This window comes from Pezoporus flaviventris, unplaced genomic scaffold (genome assembly GCF_033815535.1).
Source record: "Pezoporus flaviventris isolate CSIRO_AGI_PZ_B2104156 unplaced genomic scaffold, CSIRO_AGI_Pfla_v1 ptg000050l, whole genome shotgun sequence".
NCBI classification, from domain to species: Eukaryota; Metazoa; Chordata; class Aves; order Psittaciformes; family Psittacidae; genus Pezoporus; species Pezoporus flaviventris.
Window position 1 is genome coordinate 2405250 of NW_026892598.1, and position 23533 is coordinate 2428782.

Sequence of the window (23533 nt, forward strand, 5' to 3'; positions counted from 1 at the left end):
AACAATTTTACCTTTTTAATTATTTTCTTCTGCAAGTATTTGAAATTATAATTAAGAAACAAACAAATAGGCAAACAAAAAGAAATAAACAAAAAAAACCAAACAAACCAAAAAAAAAACCACCAAAAAACCAAACACAAAGCAGATACCTAAGAAATTTATACTAATAAACAGGAAAATGGAGTTTCTTTATTAGCAGAAACCCAGGCAATTATAGCACCACCATTAGCCTTTTCTTAGACTTAGTGCCACCTGTTCAGCCCTTCTCACACTGGCAGAGTATAGTCAGCTTTTTCAGACTTTGATTTAGGTAACTGCCAATTACTGAAACACGTACTTTGATTTTACCTATAAGCTTAGAATTCCGCATGTGACAAACTGCAGCATTTTGCCATTATCAGAAGTCATTCCTGCTTAGAACCATAAGCTGTATCATATCTTCATCTGAATTAAGGATGAACTGCCTTTGAACCCTGCTTCAAATGAGTGACAAACTCATTTTCTGAAACAGTAAGTGCTATGGTACTGTTCTGCACTTCCAGTGTTTCTTTTCCAGCAGAAAAGAATCCTACTTTCCAAACACCCATCACAAAATCCTTTGTGTTCTAATGGTAAATCAACATTTAAAGTCTTAAATAAGAAAGTGTATATAGCAAAATTCCTGGTGGACTCCTGTTCCCCACACACACTGCAGAAGTGGCAGAACAGTGCCATTAGCAGATCTGATAACAGACAGGAGGATGGCTCTAACATTTATTGAGATCCATGAACTGAGAGCCTGGAACTGAAGGGAGTTTCTTAGGCAGACAATGATCAAACAGTTAGGATTTTGTTCTGATGAATGAACTTCTACATGTATCAGCATTCTGCAACATTGTCTTAATGAATTAAGAGTTATAACAAAAGACAGCTGCTGAGGTCAATCACATTATTGCTGTCTGCTAGCCAATTAGCCCAACACCCAGATGCTAATGGGAGTTCCACATTAAGTTATAAGATGCAGAGTGACTGATAAGGAGTGCTATTGGTTGTTCTCAACGTTAGTTGGATTTCTTGCATCTACCTATTTTGACAGGTGTTGGCTGTTTCCTGTTCCATGTTTCATGTTTGCCCAGTCTTGGAAAATGGCACTTTTTAGATTTAATCATATTCAAACCAGTCTAGCACAGGTTATTCAAACCATGTGTTTGCACCATCTGTAGTAGTTTCTACAACTAGGAGATGAGGAAACCAGCCAACCTGGTTACACCCAATGCTGAGAGTAACTTCCCACAGATGATGTTCCTGCCATCCTTCATCTATTCCAACTGTTAAGAGCATTCTCCTTTCCCTGAAAGCCTCTTCTTCCAGTGTCACTTCTGCCTCTTCTTACCTAGTCATTTGTCTATGACTGTATAGAATACTAACTTACAAAATGAGTAAAATACTTCAAATGCAAGCTTATTAAAATAACATCATTCCGGAAAAGAGTCCAGAAAGTGCAACAAACCTTGTAACTTACAGGTTTGTTTACTTATGTTTCAGGAGAACAGGATTTTTCATCATGATTAAAACCATAAGGAGCCGCAGTTGTAAAGCCCGTGAAATGTGTGAATGAATGCCACAGGAAGAATTGTAAGCAAGGTTTGTGATACTGACTTCCATCACCAAGGCGCAAGGGCAATGGGAAAAGATGGCTTGGAAAGGTGATTTTGGAAAAGAGAAGAATGATTTTTTTATTTTTTTATTTTTAATGACAAGCATAAAAAAAACAGAGAAAGAAACAGTGGGGAGCAATTAATGCAAATCATCTGAATGGCTCTAGAGAAGAAAATGACCATATACTACATTACAATGACATTATCCTTACAAATACACAAACACTGAAAAGATCTTTTTAATGGGTCTCTAAGCAAACATTGCTTCAAACAGGTTTAGCAATGCTAATTTTAGAAATATTTTTTAAAATAAAAACCATGTTTCTTACTCTGTAATCACGATTTTATGGCATGATGTAATTTATAACTTTAGATGTACAGGTTGAAGTCATTACGTGTAATAAAACTTTAAGAACAAAATCATAGAATTGTTTAGATTGCAAAAGACCTTTAAGTTTGTTGCATCTCACCATTAAATCAGCACTGCCACATCCAACACTAAACCAGGTCTCTAAGTGATTAATACTTCAAATATATACATTTGCTCCCCTCTGTATTTTTATTAGTGGTTAAATAATTACTCCAGTAAATGCTTAAAGAACTACAAAGAAGTTTTTTTTCAAACCCTTCTCACCTTTCAAACAGGACTAGTTTTTTCAGAGCAGTATTTTAGAGCCAAATGCAGGACAAAATGCATGTAGGATCCATACACCTGAGTGAGCTTCGTGTCCATTCCCTGTCACCTTTGGAACAGGACCATTTTTTTCAGAGGGGTATTTCAGAGCCCAATGCAGGACAAAACACATGTAGGATCTACACATACCTGAGTGAACTTTGCATCAATTCCTGTGGAGGGGGTGGTTTGGGACATATTGTCCCTACCCGCCCATTGCCCCATAAAAAAGCTTTCTTGATGAGCTATGGACTTAAGGACCTTCTGATAAACTACCAAACTTTTTACAACACAAACAATGGGAATATTGAAACCACAGTGGAGTTTACAGCCAAAAACATTAGAGTTCAGCCTACCTCATTACCACAGAGAAGACATGATATGTTGGTTTATGAAGTATTGCAAAAGATGAGAGTTACATTAAAACCCAGTGAACTCTAATAAACCCTTGGCAGAAAGGTGACATAAGATGACACCACACACTCATCTTTTAACATGATTTACAGTTTATCATCTTAAATGGATCTTGTCTTCCCTTGTGCACAGCACTTTCTTCTTTTTATTTTGAGCACAACATGAATGCCTAACGAGAGAATGAGCCATAAAAAGAGTAAATCCTAGAAACCTTCAGAAACAGACACTGGCAAATTTAGTGCAGTAAATCCCAGCACTCCTGTATATTATTCAGTGCAGTCATAAAGCTTCATGTCAAAAGCTGTAAGTACAGTGGACAGTCCCTACAGATGTAGCTGCTTTGAAATACATTGCGTAGAAACACAATGCACTTGAACAACACAAAGCAATGTGTTAATATGTTATTTGTATAAACTCTGTTCAGTGAGGGAGTAGGTTCTAAATGGCATCGTTTAAAAAGCAGACAAGGACTGTATAAAGCTACAGAATACAATCTTACATGTGCTGTAATACTACCATTTATCTGGAAGACAGATCTGATGGATGCTGTAAGAGCAAACTTTCAAGCCCCTGAAAGAAAAAAATTGTAATAATTATCCATAAAAGCTTAGTGGAAAATTTTCTTCCATTGGTTCTATTAAAAAGTAATTAGCACCTGTGCAGCTGCCAAAAATTGGCAATTAACATTGCGGCACAGGAGAATACTGGCACTTAATCTGGTTAGTGATCTGAAGGAACCCTCTAAAGCACTAATGCTATCTGTGTCTCCATTTATCTTAGGTACTTACATGCCCCCTATTGTCATAATACATAGGCATTTTACAATCTTCAGTGCAGTTATTTTTACAACACTCTGGTGAGGTCAGGGAAATGCAGCGAAACAAGTGCACAGATTTGGAGCTGAGTTTAGGCTATAGTGTTACACAGCATTTCATTTTCAAAATCCTTTGTCAGGAAATATTTCCGGGTGCACTATACTTGTAATAAAACCTACAACTAGGTCAACCAAGGAAAAATAATTAACTTCAGGGCTTCATTTAAAATATAAATCCATTTCAGATACTAAAATGCTTTGCAAAAAGAATTTACTGCAGCCCAAGTTTAAAGCCTGAACCAAGACTTAGTTTATTGTTTGCTGCAACAACAGTCCCCAGTTCCCTGAATTCAAAACTAATTCAGCTACTGAAACAGCAAGGATGGTCTTTCTAGTATCTGAACAGATGCATATTCAATAGAAGGACAGCAGCTGAGCAAGAAAGCTGACCATGAACAAACTAGACTTCAACACTGCTTCAGTGATGATCTGCATAGGTGATGGGAAGATGCAAAAGAAACTACATTTAAAACAACAGATAAGACAGCGACTGTGCCAGTGCACGGCTGTGTGTGAAGAACAGACAGCAGCAGTACATTCAAACCAAAACTGTGCTAAACTCTTCTTTGCTTAAAACCCTAACCTAAAAAGGCACAAGCTATATAAAAATCAACAAAAGACCAATATCAACTTTTCTCAGTTTCAACTGATGGTTTAGGCATAATTTTAGCTGCATGTAACCTAGTGATTTGTCACTTCTAAATACAATGAAAACATAAAAAAAAAAAAAAATCCCCTTTTTTGTCTCTCCAAGTAGTGATGAGCCTCTCAAGATATGTGAAATGAAACACATCATTGACTTTAGGTTTATGCTGCAACACAATTCAGTAATCAAAAAACATTTTGGAGCAGTAGCTAACAGCATCTTCCCTAAAGGTGTACTATGCCAGAAGCTGTCCTGCCTTTATAGTAAGAAATAAAACACAGAATATACAGTGAAAAAACAAGGGAGCCCCAGGGACAGAAAAAGTGAGTATTGTAAAAGATTCATACCTTCATTTCCTGTGTTCTTTTACTACATAAAAAGTACACTACAAGGAAGTTAAATGTGCCATGGAAATGAAGTAGTGTGTATTACATAGTTCACGTACAGGAAGAATTTCCTTTTGTGATATGCTTAGTTTTTTATGGATTTCAATTTACAATTTTAAAAAGCATCTACCCTGTTTCCTTGATGGCTTTGCTTAATTAAAATTCCAATGTAAAAAAATGTAACCAGTCTGTTTTTTCACAGTACATGTCATAACGAAGAGAAAGCAAATTCCACTTCCATTTTTCTTTATTAAAAAAAAAGCAACAAAAAAAATCACTTTCTTTTGAAAATGACCACGATTATCTATAATTAGGGAACAAAAGATTCTCTATGAATGTCATACTATCTTTAAAGGTGATTATTACTCAAGCTAACATGGTAAATAGATTGCACATTTCTTCAAAAGCCTGAATAATTTTTAAATGAAAATAATTTACATTCTCTTTTAGCAATGAAATAGAACAGGACTGAAATTTAAAACAGGAGGTTTATATAAATTTGGACTGTAAGAGAAAAAATAATATATTTGTAGCACAAAATGTTGATTTAATAACATTATGCAATTCAGATCATAAATAAAAATATTTCCATAGACTGATGAGATTCCACAAATCTTGAAATACCTTTTATAGCACTTCTGCTGAAAACAGTTAACAGATAAACACACTATTACACTTCCTCATAATTCAGCTATTTAATTTCAGCTAACTGTTGATGTATTTTGCATAAGCTATCTTAGAACTTACCATTTTTAGTAGCTTCATTTCAGTCAGGGATCTGGTTTTAGACATTGGTTTTGGTATATATGATTCAGTTTTTCTAGACCACTTAAATAAATATGAACTTTGCATCCCCTTAATGTCCTTTCTACCAAACCCTGAGGCAGTAAAAAAGCAAACCAAAATAGGAGAAAAGATCATCCCCACCATTTGGCACTATCTTGATAGTTGAGTCATGTAGGTCATTGTAATACCACTGGTACACAAACAGAATTGACAGTCATGATATGAAGGATCTGAGAGACCAATGGAGCTTTTACTAGGGGATTTCATACATTTAGGCATGAAAGTGGGAGAGAATCTGAGATTCTTGGAGCTTTTTCACTCAGCACTCTGAAGAAAAGGGATCTCAATGAGGGATTCTGTTCAAAACTCTCAAATCTGACATCTTCTTCCCAGAGCCCTCTCTGATCACAGCCTTATCATCGCATCAGTTTTTCATTTATGTCATTTTCCCACTCCCCTCTGCCAACTTTTCTTTAAGCAAAGCTAAACTGTACATGCAGATTATTTGCATTGCAACATTCTCACTCCAGTTTACCCTCAACCTGTTGCTCAACCTTCTCCTTTCATTTCAGGTATGCATCGCCCTATCAAGTTAGCTCAGCAGAGTGGAATGATTTATGCTGGGGGTGGATAAAAAAAATAACCCAAATCCTCACTTAAAGTTGGTGTCCTGGACTCAGACCTGTTACAGCAGCTCAGAGAGGGCATTTTCATCTCCTGATCATGTCCTGCAGGTTTCCATGATAAGGAAAATACTGCTTGGAATAGATCAGCCACTTTAAGTCTAAAGTAAAGTTGGGGTTTTTTTAATAATGATGTAGAACTCAGCATTGAAAATTGAAAAAAAAAAGTCATAAACAATTGAAGATGGTATTTTATAACGCAAAGCACCTGGCATCTAGTGATATGTTACATTATCTGTAACATTATATTTGTCTGGAAAGCCAAACAAAGCAAAATTAAATGAATAAAACCAAGTAAACTCTTCAGAATTGCCTTTCATGCCCTTGAAGATGAACCCAGCCATTCTGGACATTAGTATATAGCATGTTACAGCAAATTAGTCCTTCAGACATTATTTTATTTCACTGATAGAGTAGGTTATTAACAACATTCAAAGTCAAATTTTTAATGCCCATCCCTCATAAAAGAACACCACTGAAATTGCTGTCTTCAGCTGGTATTACTCTTGCTTTTAATTGGGCATCTTGATACAACATTACCCAAAGCCTGAAAATCCACAGACTGGATAGAGGAGAGGGGAAAACAATCTACTAGAGAGGACACTATAGTTCCAGCAGAATGTTACTCTTTGGCCACAGTTTCACAATAGATGAAACCTAACTCTCAAGTAAGACAGGAAACACTGAGAAAGTTCACTCCCCTGCTGAGAGAATTAAGGGATTGCCACAAGACAAATCAGGACAGAACATCTAACAGTAGTTAATCAGAAGCATCACCTTATCTTAGAACAAGGACAGATGTAGAGTGATGTAAATAGACTTTGTTTCCTGTAAGATATAATATAAGAGAAGAAAAGGAAAAGATACTTTGAAATATGCTTTTTGAAAGTAAGTAAGTGTTCTGAGAAAACGGGCAGAAAAAAAAGCAGAACCGTAACAAAAACTTCCTTAATCAATCACAAGACAAAAATACTATGATGTCCTAGCATTTAAAGAACAAAATATTAACAAAAAAGTCCCAAAACAGACAGAAACATCTACAAGTCTATACATAACAACAGACTATAACTGTGGAAAAGTCACAGCAGACATACTCCTTCATGAAAGTAAGAGTTAAAGGAAGCTTTTACAGACAGAGGGGGAATAAAAAAATAACAAGATTATATTTCAGCGAAAATCCCTCCTGAAGTAATATTCCTAACATTTCAGATTTCCTTAAGAGATCAGACAAACATTACTCAGAGTCTGAAGACCAACATCAGTTTCCTCCACTTTTTGTTTTGCCTTTTGCAGCTCATCTCCTTGCAGTTTCAACTTCTGTTAGATTATTGGAACAATAATTTAATAACACTAGAGTGGTATAACCAGCCTTTCATAAAAATATTTGGTAACTATTAGTATTTGAACCTGCTGGGCAGGTTCTATGAGCAATCATAGAAAGGCTTATATTGGATATTAGGAAAGGCTTATATTGGATATTAGGAAAAAAATCTTTACTGAAAGGGTTGTCAAGCCTTGGAACAGATTGCCCAAGGAAGTGGTAAAGCTACTTCCAGAAGTGATTCGGTGAGAAACTACTTCAAAGAGCACACAGAAATAAACAGTCCAAAAAGACTTCATGAAAATAAGACTGTACAGTAAAGAAGAATATATTATTAAAGAGATAATTAAAAATCTGAATTAGACTTTGCAACTGATATTGAGTAGTGAAAATTTTTTCAAATCTGCTGAAGAAAAGAAATATGGATACCAGTATATTTAAAGACAGGTAGCCCTCATATTTTAGTTTGTATTAGCTTTCAAGAGAGCTGGTTGAACTACTTGTCTTTTCTTCCTATAATGAATATCAGTCATGCCTACCTAGCAGCAAGATGGACCATGGAAATTAAACTCCAGGCATCATCAATCCAGCACTTCACTGTCTCTCCTGCTCTGAAAGACTATTCCAAGAGATGAAGCCCAACATCATGGATCGGATGAATTCAGCAGCTTTATAGAGATTGGTCCATGGACTAAGGAATGATACCTATCTCTTTGTGTGGGTGTGGGTGTGTATATGTATATATGCATATATATTTGTATATGTATATATGAATGAGACAAAAGCGATGGTATATTGAAAAATGTGGGATCTGAGCATGACATGAATAGTATGGAACAAAGGGTGAATGCTGTCCTGGGTTTAACAGTAGCAGTCATTTTTCTCCTTCTCAGTAGCTGGTACAGTCCTGTGGCTTTGATTTTCAGCCTGGGAATAGCGCTGATAACACCAATGTGTTTAGCTGTTGATAACTAATGTTTACTCTGACCAAGGACTTACTCAGTCTCTCATGCTCTGCCAGGGAGGAGGGGAAGCTGGGAGGAAGCAGAGACAGGACACCTGACCCAAACTAACCAAAGCGGTATTCCATATCACAGCATGTCATGCCCACTATATAAGCTGGGGGCAGTTACCCGGAAGGCCCAGATCGCTGCTTCGGTCAGGCTGGGTATCAGTCGGTGGGTGATGAGCTGTTGTATTCTCTTCCCTTGTTATCTCCGTTATCATTATTATTATTGGTGGTAGCAGTAGTGGTTTTGTGTTATACCTTAGTTACTGGACTGTTCCTATCTCAACCTGTGGGAGTTACATTTTTTGCATTCTCCTTCACATCCCTCCGGGAGTGGAGTGAGCAAGAATGGGGGGAGTAAGCAAGCGGCTGAGTGGTTATGAGTTACTGGCTGGGCTTAAACCATGACAGTTCTTTACTTAGCAACAACTAACAACATCGGTGTTATCAGTGCTGTTCCCAGGCTGAAAATCAAAAACACAGAACTATTCCAGCTACTAAGAAGGAGAAACATGACTGCTACTGCTGTAGGGCAAAGACAAAAATGAAAGTCCAGAAACTAAATGCACCAAGGTGAGCAGCATGGGACAAGCTCAGCTGTGCAGCTCTAAAAATGCTGACATAGTTATCTCCAGGGATAGTCGCGAGACTTTTTAAGCTTGACAGTTAAATGATGGCGATGGAAAAAAATTTTCCAGCACGTGATGGAAAAAAATTACTATATTATGTATGTATTTAAATGTAAGGATGGCAGCTACAGGCTGATAAACCTAAAATGAAACCCTTTAAGTTTGGAAGTGTCTTTGAGAAAGAAATAAAGACAAAAACTAGAATTGACTAAACTATGACAATCAAGCTACATAAAAATGGCCATACTAGATGAAATCAAACCTTTATTAAGCCTATCATCTTGTCTCCAACAGTGATCAAAAACAGATGTTGAAGAGCGCAATGAGTAGTCCCCTTAAGCACTCTTCCAGGCTACAACCACCTGAGGCCAAGGATTTTCCTGAGATATGTGCTTCACTCCATGCATTTGGTTAGCTTTCAGGCTCTTCTATGCATTTAGAGCTCACTCTCATTAATTTTGTCCACTGTCATCTTCAACACATGAAAACTCATATTCTCTATAATATACAGTGGCAAGATATTCCACAACTTAAATACATACTCTTTGAAAAGCCACCTCCAGGTGGATTGCTGATTACTTTACAGCTAACTGATTCTCCAGACATGCAAAAAGCAGTAGACTTGGGTCAGGAGGAAAGAACAATGAAACTCCTTAACCAGACTTTGGCTGAAGTCAGTCAGTATTTTTATTAATTACCCCGTCACAAATGTAAATGCTCTGACGAAATCTGCTGATCCAACACAGATAGGAAGTAATACTCAGGGGATGAATTAAACCTCACAAATGCTTAGAAGTGCAATAAAATTCCTACTGTGCAATGTGCAAGACCATAATCATGAAGACAAACTAAATAGGTTTATGCTACAGAGTGGATGTTCACTAATTCATAGACCTGTAGAAAAGACACTCTGTGTACAAAGTGATTACAGGTGTCAGGTGCCAATCTGACACAAAATGGAAATGCAGCTTCAGGATGTAGCAAAATAGATAAGGATCACTGTGCAAAGCAATGGTTAGACCTCACCTACAGTACAGGACACATTTCTATGATTATTAATCAAAATAGGGATAGAAAAGCTCTGTTTCATCAAATGGAGGGTCTATAAAATTAATAAAAAGAGTGAGATTTTCTTTAGTAATGTAAAAACAAATACAGGTAGAGGAAGAAATATTCAAGAGCTACCTGAGCTTAATAGGAATACTAGCAAAAATGCTGTGGTTGTTAATAAATAATAAAATAAAAAAAGTTAAAAAAATTCAAGGTGGTAAATGAACTGTGATAAAAATACTCTTCTAACAGGAAGAGTAAGAAGAAAATAACAACAGAAGAAATTAGTATATTTTAAATGGAGCTAAACTCAAAAAGAAATGTGTGATCTGCCTCTAATAAAAGGGTCCTGCATTCAGAGACATAGTTTACTCTTTTCAGTTGTCTATTCTTAAGTCAAACATAGACCACTATACAGAAAAGTCATGACATTTCAGATACTATAATCTGAGTTTACGGCTGGAATACCTTTACTCCAATTACATCTTCCTTTGCTAACTGGCAAAATTGTCAGTCAAAGCAGGTTTTTTTCACCATCCACCTGCCTCCACCATCAATATCCTTCCTTTTTCTTCCTTTCTTTCTTTTTGCATTTTCTCCAAGTTTTTAATTCTATGTCAGCAGTTCCAGTGCTGGAGGTTTTAGCTAGAATTAAAAAAAGGAATCACAATCAATTCATATTCCTACTTTTTACAGTTATGATTTCCTTCATACCTTCAGTGAAAATTATCAATCTTGTTACATAAGGCAAAGATAAGCCGCCGAGGTCCAACAGCAGTCTGTAAATCAAGATGATAACACTGTGTCAACATTCATACAAAATGTATTCTTTGGAAAATAGCAACACAGCACCTTTCTAAAAATGAAACTGTTAAATTCTTGCTCGATGTAATGCAACATGTCTGTCTTCTCAATTAAAAGACTATTCACTTTGAAGATTTCTTTCCTGATAACATACACACTGCAATGACAGAGGACAACACTACTATCTCACGCTGCAGATACTTCTACTTAGCCTGTGAGTCTCTACAGAGCTTTAACAGTTTCATTATTCCTCAGATGTGGTTCAGAAAACACTAAGGCAGTCTGTTCCCCTTCAATGTCCTTAAAGAAAATCATTCCTTCAGATTAATCCTTCTACAGAGCTAGAAACAGGATGTGCTTCTTAAAAAAATAAGCAGGATGCCTTGTGTATTATCTGCAACCACTTCCCCTAAAGGTCATATATGCATGAACAGAGAATATTATGTAAAGCTCACATCTTGTCACAGGAGACAAGATCTGCAAGTAGTCTAGCCACAACAACACAGTGCTCTGTGTATGTTAATGTATCATACATACATTTTGCATCTCATATAAATGCCATACAGAAACCAGAAGCAGAAGGAAATCAAAAGATAAAGGTATTTCTAAGGGAAAAAACTTTGTGATAAACCTCCTCCTTATCTGCACTACTACTAAAATTTTAACAAAATCTTATTGTCACTGTTTATTTGTTTGCCTGGTGTGGTTTTTTTTTTTTTTTTGCCTAGATTTGTTAATGTTTTCATTTACAAATATATTGTACTTGCTTCCTATGTCTGTATTACAGAGCAGTCAGCACTAGGAAGCATGTGAAGACTCTGGAAACATCCCCTTCATTGGAAGAAAACCTTAAAGCCACATACTTGTTCTATGTTAGAAGAAACAAAGATGCTGCCATCCTGTTCTCTAGCCATACAACTCCCAAAGTCTAACACAAAGTTCTTCAACGAAACATCGTAGTGAAGTGTTGCAACACCACAGTTACTGTACAAAAACCAAAGAAGCAATTTAATCTGTACAAAACAGACATTTAAGTATCACAAACTCCATTTGATCACGATTTAATTGCAGTGTATTAGCATTTATGTCACAGGCAACTTTGTTTCATTATATACAAGAAACCATGCACAGAAGGAAGACATATCATATCTTCAATTCATAGTGATAACAATAATGTGTCATTCTTGATTAATAAATTAGCCTGAGAAGTAATAAATGAACACTGGAGAGCTACTCTGCCTGTACAAAACAGGCAGTTATTAAATCCAGGACTTGATTTTCAGAAAATTAAGGCTCAATAATGTTCCAAACATCCTCTAAGCCTTACCACTCTTCCAAAAGATAGCTATAAAAGAAACAGAAAACATTTGAAAAGCTGTCACATAGTACTGGGACATTACTGTTAAACCATGACATGTCACTGTCAGAAGAGGTGAAAACTAAATGTGAAGCATGCAGCTGTTTAGCAAATGATCCACAAGATCTACAGAAATATAGATCCTTTATTTTTATACTATGTTATTACTAAATGCACCTGATTCCATAATACAAATGATCAAGACAAGGTTGTTTGCATTTTCGCAAGGAAAGAATTCATCCAGAGGGTTATTTATTAACTTTCTCTTTTAGTATTTTATTTTATACCCTTGGTTGACAAATACGTGTTAGGCATTCAATCTCAAAAGTAATTTATATTCTACGACACAATATCAGTTTGCAGCAACTACCGAATTATGGGGAAAATAACCGAGTATATATTATATAACTAAGTAAATTAATATTCTGCTAGCAGTATTATATGGGAAGCCCCTATTGATAAGGTTGTATACACTTAATAAGCTTACATTGTGGTAACTTTGTTTAAATTTGTAAGAATCTTGAAGTAGAGATTCATGATGGCTAGCCAAGTGTTCATCTCTTAGAAATAGTATACAGCCATTCATTATGATACAGTCAGGTTTTCTACTAGGATGCTACCTGTAATATTTAAAATCTTGCAATAAAAACTCAGAAAAGATTCAGTGGTGAACAGAAGATTTTATAAGTCCTTTTAAGGGCTTTTAAGATTTTTAGAAAACATTTTTAGAGATTTTAAGACATTTCCATCATTCTTCTAACATTAAATGTAAAATTCCTACATATGTCTAATGTTAATCAATCCTAGACTCTAATTCTTTGGTATGAAATGAACTTAAGCCTTGGATAAAAGAGCTGGAATCTCATCATTGCAATTCATACACATTACTGTCTATACAAGTAAAGGGGTCCTAATTTCTCCTGAAAGGAAGAACATGATCACATGAATCAGATACCAACTTCACATACACATACCAAATATCAAGAGGACAACAAGCCAGTTAATACAAAACAGCCCAGCTCTTGTCAAAACCCAATCAAGTTTATTTAGTGTACACCACCTGACAAAAGGGGGGGAGGGAAAGTCATCCAAGCCACTACTCTAATCATATTATAGTGTTCTCAGTTTCACTATATCCTTCAAATCTCCCTCAAAGACAGACCTGAATATTTTTAATCTACCATTTTTCATTTCTTGTTATTCCCATTTTAACTTGAAGAGACAGAATACATAAACTCTGTAGTAAATAAAAGTTCTTACTCCTCTGCAGTAGACTTTTTTACCTAGTTCAGCATCTTCAGCACCTGAAGTAGTATGACTTTTTGTTGTGTAACTCATCTATCCACCCATCCATCCATCCATCAATCCACCCATCCATCCCTCCCCACTTTAAAGATTACTATGTGTAATCATATTGGCTTAGAGGTTGGGGTTTTTTTCTGCAGCAATATTGTCTCGTGTATCTTTATCTTCAATAAAAATATAGTAGTACACTGTATTTTCCAGTTAAAGTCTCAGCTTAGCCAAATATCTTGATGATTACATCAGCAAAGGCTCTGCTTCCTAAGATTTAAGACAGCTAATGATAACATTTAACTAAAGTGTTTGCATATGATTTAAAATGCTTACAATCCAACCATTCAAATTTTATGATTTTTTTTTTAATAGACAGGATCAAATAACCACCATCTGAAAAGCACACACATGCAAATCAGTTGCCAACAGGAAACAGCAAAAACTAATAGCCAAAACCTCCTCATGCTCTTGCTTCAACATAAACTGTCCAGTTTCATCAAACACCAGTTTTCTGTAAGTCTTACAGGTTCACTGTACCATCTTGGCTTTCAAGAAACAAAAGTTATTACTTCAGGAGAGCCACCTATGCTTGTATAGTTTCCCAGTGTAAATAAATGATGAAAACTACTAGACACTGCGACCACAGATACTTCTTTATTCAAATGCCACAGCTTTACAGAACCCTAAACCACCCCATAAAATTAACTACATGGAATTAATGTAAAAAAACCCTAGTCTCTACCACTCTGATTATCACAGATAAATCTTAGCAGCACTAGCAGTGATCACCTGCTGTCATAAACTTATCTCATCCAAATGGTCTCTGCAATCATCAGTAAAAACACCTGGAGAATAAAATACACGCTAGTAGGGTACTGAAAATCATTTATTTAAGAGAGAAGCACTGAAGTATTTTGAGAAAAGATGGAGTGAAACTTACATATTCTAGATGCTGAACCGAAAAGATGGAAAACAATGTTGACATAAACTATATCATGGATTTCAAAAAAAAAGCTTTTGCTTGCATTAACAACCTAGATAGCTTTGGAATCAAAAAAAACACAGGTTTCAATTGCCTTACCAGATTGGAAATTGAGCTAGAAAAAAATATTAACAATGCTTCCAGATCCTATACAGGAGAATCTCCTATTAGCATGCAAAAGATGCATGACAGAACAATTGTGTTGCTAAGATGAATGCCACCTAAAATTCTTAAAGCCAGTCTTAAAATCATGACACTGACTTTTCTGATTCAACATTCAAGAATAGACAGACAAGCACTTTCCTGTTTAACAACCCAGATGTTGTTTTGACAGCCACTAACAGCGAGGTAGATAAAGATGCAGGAGCACCAGAAACTGGTTATGAGGGAAAAGAGGAAAAGGATTAAGAAAAGGAAACAAAAAGCCTCATAGAATTGGAGGGATTAATATCATACAACAGAAGATGAGAAATCAAAGCGAAAATTGACATCTGCAGAGGTTGGAGCAGAGGGGCAAATTAATCTGAGTGGTTCACAAAGTTAATTTGAGTTATTACATTACTCAAATTTTCATTTACCTGGACAATTTCATTTAGAGGTGGGGAAAAGGATATATCATAATTTCACAGAGAAATGCTAAAGATGAATTCCTGTGAAAGCACAAGGAGCTGTAGCCCTCCCTTCCAATTACCACTGCTAATGTTACATATATGCTTCAGTGGCTGCACTTGCTTGCAAACACCAGCTCCCCATACTTGGTGTATGCACCTCTTATATAGACAGTTTACTGCAAATCTGTTATTTATTCTTCTATCTGAAAGTAAGGAAAATCTAGATTCAGATCAAAGGCACTGGGAAGTCCACACCATTTATTACTGCAACTTTTAACGAACAAGTAGGTAGCATTTCAGCTAATTCAAAATTTTATATTATTATTAGGAAATATTTATTCAGGGAAACTAATGGTTGTAACATAGCACGTCTAGTGAAACCTGATTTTTTGATACCACATCTGGATTATGGTATGCAGTTCTTGGCTCCTCAGTACAAGACAGATATGAACACACAAGAACTAGTCCAGCAAAAGGTTGGGAAGATGACTAAGAGTTTGGGGCATCTATTATGTGGGGAGCAATTGAGAGAACTGTACTGTTTAGGCTGGAAAATAGAAGGCTCACAGGAATCTTACCATAATGTGACTAAATACTTAATTGCAAGGGGTAAGAAGACAAAGCAGAGTCTTCTCAGTGGTGCTAAATGACAAGACAATAGACAATAGGCACAAGATGAATTACAGGAAATTCTTCTGTATTTAAAAATAAATGTATTTGTTCTAATGATTTGTCCAATAACTACTGAATTTTCAGTAGTTAACTTAGCTGGACAATTGCACTCGTATCAGCATGTGCCCTTATGAGAATTCAGAGAACTAACACAGAAAATGTGTTCTTCTTTTAACAAAAAGGAAGGAAAAAGTAGAAGGCATATCATAAAAAAAAAAAAAAAGTTCCAATTACAAAGCATGTAAAGAAAAAATTATACATGGGGTTTGTTACGCGGCAGTAAAGAAAAAACATACTGACTTTGATTTTTTCACATTTTTACATTAATTTTATACAGAAAGGAACTGTTACATGGGTATAAACCAATAAATTATAATGAAGAAGCAAGCCCAAACTGTTCAATGTTAATGTTTTCTGTTTGTTTTTAAAATCTGCATCTTTTAGACCACATAAACTGCCTGTTTTAGAACAGTGCCGTTTCCAGTGAAATATGAAATCTTACTAGATACCAAAATTTTGAATACTTTAAGCAGTTACAGAATCATAGAGTAGTTACTGTTGGGAAGGACCTTAAGACTTATCTCACTTTCTGTTGTTGAATGAGAAGCCCAAATCTAAGGTTGGTTTTTTGTTCTTTTTTTTCCCCTAAGTCCTACAACCCCATGCAGACGGCCTCACTTTAAGCAAATAACAAACTTCTCACAATATTTTCAGAAGTATTAAATTACCTTCTTCTCTTACAACACAAATTATTGTAATGCAGGTAAGGAATGTCTTACTCTACTTCCTCCATGAAGCTGCTTACTGAAAAAAACATAAACACGCTATAATAAAGAGAAGCAACCAGGTCTAGTGGAAGATGTCCCTGCCTATGGCAGGAGGTTTGGAACTAGATGATTTTTAAAGTCCCTTCCAACCCAAACCATTCTGTAATTCTATGAAGAACACAATACCTTCATAGGTAAAAGACTAATTACTGCAAATTTATTACAAAAAAAACAAAAAAAAACAAAAAAAACCAACAACAACAAAAGGTGTTTTAAAATTGCACTATATTTCAGATTACTGAGGAATAATCTACAATGAAATCTGGAAAAGATTCAACATCAGTGTTCTCAGACTTTATAATTCAATGTGGCACATGCTGCATGAGACAACGGATGAGTACGTGAGCCCATGAACATACTACAATTTTTGCACAAGCAACAGCTAACTGACAGTACTACTCATTTGGAGTCAGTTGCTCCTCATTACTCTCATCAGCTGTAGTACAATTTTAAGCCAAACCAGAATTCTAGTGGCACAAGGACCAAGCCCTCCCACCCCAGTCACTCAACACACACAACCTGGCACAGGGCAGCTGCAGTGAAAGAGCTGCTAGAAGAGCTTCTCAGCCCTTCTGCAGTGAAAGCAGGCTCTGTTTCACTTCTTTCCCCAAGTACAGTAAGAAAGGGCATTTTGCAGCACTGCAGGTTGCTGCAGTAAGAATGACCAGAGTCAATGATGCACAGAGCTGAACAAGAACTGTGAGAGAAGGGGGCATGTATACGCTGCAGCTTTTATCGTACATTCATGGTTAACATATTAGAGATTCAGTAAAACAGATAATATGAGCCCTACATGGAAATTTGAGTGAAATGATACTTGAAGACTTATCTCAAGAAAAAAAAATGTAAATTAGTTGCTATTCACTGCATAAAAAAAAAAACAAACAAAAACTACAGACAAACAAAACCCACCAAAAAAAACAAACCAAAACACCAAACCCAAACAAAGTATCGAACCTAAACAAAAATCCCAAATACTAGCAGATTAAAACACAGCCTTATCCTTGTATGGGTAGCATAGTCTTAACCTGCATGGCTAAATGTCAGTCACAGGCTACACGGCCAAGGACAGCAGTCTCTATGTAAAATAAGCCTCTTCACTCTGTTTGCCTCACAGCAATAACATCTACTAAAGAAAAAAATGGGAACATATGAGTAGGGTATAAATGACCTATCTGTGAGGTCACTAACAATTCAGTTCACCTGCCTTTCATAGAACAGATATACTATACAGAGAAGACTATAAGCCACCAGTATTTTGCAGCTCTAAAAGAAATGGAAACTAGAACAGGACAGTGATGCTCTTTCCAAAGGTATTGTGAAATAGGCACTATAGGAAGGTACTCTTCAAACACGGACAACATTTGCACCTCTGTTTCACTTTCCCCAAGAGGAGGGGGAAGTACACAGAGTTGTGTACAGATTGACTGTGAGAAGTAATCTGACTGGAAGTTTTTGACTTCAGGAAGGCTATTCCAGAACTTCGTCCAACGTCTGTGATGGGAACAGAACCATTGTTTCATTTCCAGAAGAAACTGGCAAAAATCTGCAAAACTTCAACGATGGTGCTCAACCAACTCATTGTTTTTGCATGACACATTCATATACACACATGGCAGCAACTGATTCTTCTGAATTCTGAAGCTTCAATAAAAATGAAGAAGCCCAAAACTAACTTCTGTCACCCTCACACTTACTTTTGTTCCTGCTGAAGTCAATGGAAAAATCTGACTGCAACAGACTGAAGTTCATGCCTCACTACTTTTGTTTTCTATATCACGGTCAGTAGTGCACAGATTGTGTAAAGTTCAAACTGTAGCATGAAGACGCATATTTTCACTGTGGTTCTGTTTTTATTTGAAAACTGAATTTATATATGCTCTATTTAGCTCATGGTTGCACAATACACATTACTATCAGAAGCTTAGTATTGCATAAAAGGAATGAAGTAGCTGACATGAGTGTGTTTATAAAAACAAAATAGCATAAACTGACAGTGTGCATCCCTCTGTCAAGCCTCTGGATATTAACAAGCAATGCTCTCTATGTACACCACTTATTCTTTTTATTGCATTATACAATACAATTACTAACTCTTGATAGTTTTGGTTACAACTCAGATGTGGAGCAATCTTACCTCATCGTATACCAACATTTAACTGTTCCTGACAACCTTAACACATAGGGTTTTTTAAGGTTCACAGTTACCTTTTAGCTTTATTAGCTTTATTGACATTACATTTTATATTAAGACATTTGTACTTTTTTGTTGTGTATGACTGTATAAATGCTTCACAGGCCACAAGAAATAAAAAGAAAATTATTATTGAGTTACCTGCAATGACTTTTTATGGCTTTGTTTGGACCCCTGGGCAGATCGCAATGAAGTTGCTGTGCAGTGCTTCTCTTACATAATGAATCATACTCTGCACTTACAATAAACATCCAGATACAGTTCATGATTGCATTCGTCACTAAGGACTGCAATAAGAAATCAGAAAAAAGTCTGCTGCTGGAGAGATTAGCAAGTTTTGGAATGGGCAATGCAGTCAGTCATGCAACACCTTGGTCCTGGTGCCTGACCTGGCAATAAAAATCACAAGAAAGCTTCAGTCCCTGTCACATCTCACTGACCAGATCTGCATATACAGAGAGTGTACCCACTGAAGCAAGACTCCATGAAGAACACAGTATCCAGAATCCATACGTAAGAAGGTCATCTGCATTTACTCGATTTCTAACAGTAGGAGCAAGTATGCTGAAAAACATCTTTCTTCAACTGCCACCACCTAGCAGAAGGAGCAGAAGAACCTTGACATCCGGGGAGACCCCCAGAAAAAGAGGCAGGGATCAGCAGAAGGAGGAATGGATTAAAATGTTTTGCTATTGGTTTACCTACTCTTAGGTTTCTATATAGAACATTCTGTATCTATACTGTAATACCTTCTCCCCTGGTCTTCATGCACCAATACGAACCCAAAACATTTTTTTGTATTCATGTTTGTGCTGCTGCCTGCACATCGGATTGATTGTTGCTGCTTTTATCGTCCTGGTGGATGCAAACTACAGCTTCCTAGTTTCTGGAATAACAGGCAAGAACCTGAAGTGTCTTTCTGCCATCCACATCATTAGCTGAATATAAAAACAAAAACAGAATAGAAAAATCGGCATTGAAAATGTAATATGCTCCTGCAGGCCTGATCTAGAGATGAAGAAAATGGAATACATGATCACCCTCCACTTAAAATAATGATTGGCCTGGTTATGGACTCAGGCCATCTACCCCATAACAAATTTTGTTGTGGTGTTTAGGGGGTGTGGGTTGGCATCTGCTAGCTCCATCAGCACTCAGAAAACATTATTTGTTAAGTCATGCCCAAATTTTATAGATCACATTTTCATGGAAAATAAATGCATCAGTTATTCAGTTATTATTCAGTTATTATTCAGTCATTCTGTCTGCAAGACATTTTTGGAGTATTTAAAGCAGAGGAGGTAGATTAGGAAAGAAAGGAAATTTACTGATGCATGTGCAATGCCTATGAAGGCTTCTATTTCTCCTGCACCTCCATTCTGGGTCATTCTAAACGCTGGCAATAGCTGCACAGCTGCTTCCTTTTGATAAATGGTGAAGTGTATTTAGCCAATTAAAAGCTGTGCAAACGTTTTACACATATCTTCCAGGAATTTGTTCTGCATGATGAATTTTTATTACTATAAAAAGTATTTATCAAATGATCTAGTTAAAAAATTCCTTAATGTAAACAAGTGCAAGGCTACAGAAATGTGCAACATTAACATAAAATGTGAAAGCAGGTAAGTCTTAACAATTATAGTACCAGTTTTAAGATGATCTCTGTGCCCTGCTGTCCACAGATGCCCATGTACACCCACTATAATCCCTTCTGAAGTCATCAGATAATTAGGGCTACATCACACATTTTGCATCACACAAAACAGTTTAATTAGCACACATCTTCTGGTTTCTAGTAGTGCTCATCATCACATTATTTAAGTACAAGACTGATAAATATCATCTGCAAAGCAAGACTTAATGAGAACCATCTTTATAGACAAGAAGCCTGAAAACAATGTCTTTTATCCAATTCTCTAGAAAAAAAAAAAATCAAAGTTTAAAGCTTCACCAACTTAATTTTGAAATAGTGTGGACTAAAGGAATAGTTGGTGTTACTCAATCTTCTGGCACCCCTTTGATTTTTCTCTGGAGTAGTCATCAAATAACAGCCACTCAATCCATTTAAAATCCATTTTTTCCAGCACAAAAACACATCCTGCTGTTGGTACACACCCACCCAGTGTTTCTTTTTAGCAAGGAGACAAAAGGGGCCTAAGTTAACTGAACCCTAGAGAAGACTAGCCACACAGGAGTTCAGACACTGGAGTTGGCATCACTTCATCCTAACATGTTCCCCAGTAAACCACCCCCCCACACCCCTACTTACCCCCCCTCACCCCCCCCCCCCCCCCCCATCCTTAGTCTTTTGTGGTTGCTTACCCTAAGGAGTTCAGACCAATAAATAAGTAACAACAACAACAAAAAAAAGCCAACAAAAAAAAACAGATGTTCCACTTCTGAAACACAGTAGCACCTAACATGTACTTATTTTAATCCACGTGACTTAATCATGTGTTTTTACAGAAAATTTATAAGCTTTATGGTTTCTGCATCTGAATTTAACACCCCATCCTCACTGCACTCTTCTCTTGCTTCCACTTCTTCCTTCCCCCCTTTTAAATATAAAAAATATTAAAGCATCAATTAGGAAAACCTTTGGAACAAAGAGCAGATGCAAACAGAATCATAGAATCATAGAACAGTTAGGGTTGGAAAGGACCTTAAGATCATCTAGTTCCAACCCCCCTGCCATGGGCAAGGACATCTCACACTAAACCATGCCACCCAAGGCTCTGTCCAACCTGGCCTTAAACACCGCCAGGGATGGAGCATTCACAACTTCCCTGAGCAACCCATTCCAGTGCCTCACCACCCTTACAGTAAAGATTTTTTTCCTTATATCCAATCTAAACTTCCCCTGTTTAAGTTTGAACCCATTACCCCTTGTCCTATCACTACAGTCCCTAATCAAAAGTCCCTCCGCAGCATCCCTATAGCCCCCATTCAGATATTGGAAGGCTACATTAATATAAGTAAATCGTAACAAGCCAAATATAAAAAGATATACAAGTCTTGTACAGCCATTCAGAACAGTTCACTTTGAAGCAATGAAACTATCTTTCAATTTGACAGTACTTTGAATATAAAAACTTGCAAAACAAGACTGAAAGAATCTAGGCGAGGACATCCAGTCCATCCTAATATATTAAGCATAATCTAATAAATAATTAAATATTTTACATTTAAGGGTCACAAATGCATAGGCATACACAGGAGAAAAAGAAAGGCATTCTACAAATGCCATATTTTCAGTATCACAGCCATTACTGTAACTGCACAAAAAAAGACCCTTCATGCCCTTCATGCCCTACCACTGTAGCAGAATTGAAGTCTTTTTTAACAGTAATAAAAAGAATGAAAGGTTGTTTTCAGAATACTGCGCTCATCATTAAAAAAAAAAAAAAAGAGAAAGGAATGAACAGAAGAGTTTGTAGCGCAACAGCTGAGCTCCACCAAACATACACTGAAACAAAAGGGTAGTCACAACATTTCCAGAGCACAATTTGTACTGAAAATAGAATGCAAACTTATATCCTCTTGTTTATTGCTTTTCCTGGTCTTACAAGAAGGAGCCACAATGAACAACAAGTGTACTTCTGTTTATAATACACCAGAACTGATTATAGACCAAATTCTTATACACTTTAATGAAACATCTGCCAATGCTTTCTAACACCTACAAACAACCTATAAAAGACACTGTTTACTGGCTTCTAGTGTCTTCAGTTAACACACTTTCACGTAAAAAGGTATACATTGCATATGTCAGTGTTAAGAGATCTTGTACAGATTTAGCCTATACTACAAAAGGTAGAAAACTGGAGGTACTCAGATGGCAAACTTCTATGGACATTTCAGAATAAATGTCTTACAAAGTGTATTTAGCACATAATGATGATATTGCAAGCAAGCAGATGATTGCATATACAACCCTTGTTTCTCTCAGTATTGCAGCTATCTTTGTGAGACAGATTCAGAGAAAAGCCTTACTCAAGCTCATGTGCTGCTATGAACAAGATTTAACTATTCTTTTTAGAAAAATATTTTCATTTTCTCTAAAAAAGGTGCTCTTGGCAATCCTTCCACCCTTCAGCAGGTACACAGTATTTATTAGAGCTACAGCATCATTTCTCTACAACTTCCCTTTTACGTTTCACTTTACTTGGGAAGAACAGTTTCACACAAGCCACTTCCCCATCAAGCAGAGGTAAATCCAGTTCTCTCTTGCAGATGCAGTCAACCAGAACACAGAAGTTTGCTGAGATAAAACATGACACAGTAAATGATGGCATATGACCTCTACCTAGTGATCTTGTTTGCTCACTAGCAGAAAGCTAGGACTGATTCTTTGCAGGGAATGATTTACACTCATGGGGCAGATCACAGTACATCCTCTCCAGCCCCTGAAAATGTGCTTCTGCAGCCACAGGAGCCAGTTTGCTCTACCAGTCTTTAAAACGTTGGAAAAAACTGCCTTACAAATAATGTTTATTTTCACTTCAAAATACCTCAAAAATTACAGAGCACAGACAGCAGCATGTTAAAGAAAAGAAAAATTATAGAGGTTTCTGATTTTGGTTGGTTTTTGGCTTTGTTTTTTGTTAAAAAAAAAAAAAAAAAAGGAGAAATGTGGAATTGTGGGTGAGAAAGAAGTCCAACAGCTGTGATTAGTGAGCTGT

The 23533-nt window shown here is 36.5% G+C and overlaps 1 protein-coding gene across 1 annotated transcript in view; it reads right to left on the reverse strand.

Moving 5' to 3' along the window:
* Positions 1-23533, reverse strand: part of PRR16 (proline rich 16) — a 159640-nt gene that overhangs the window by 134543 nt on the left and 1564 nt on the right. The gene's annotated exons all lie outside the window — the stretch shown is intronic.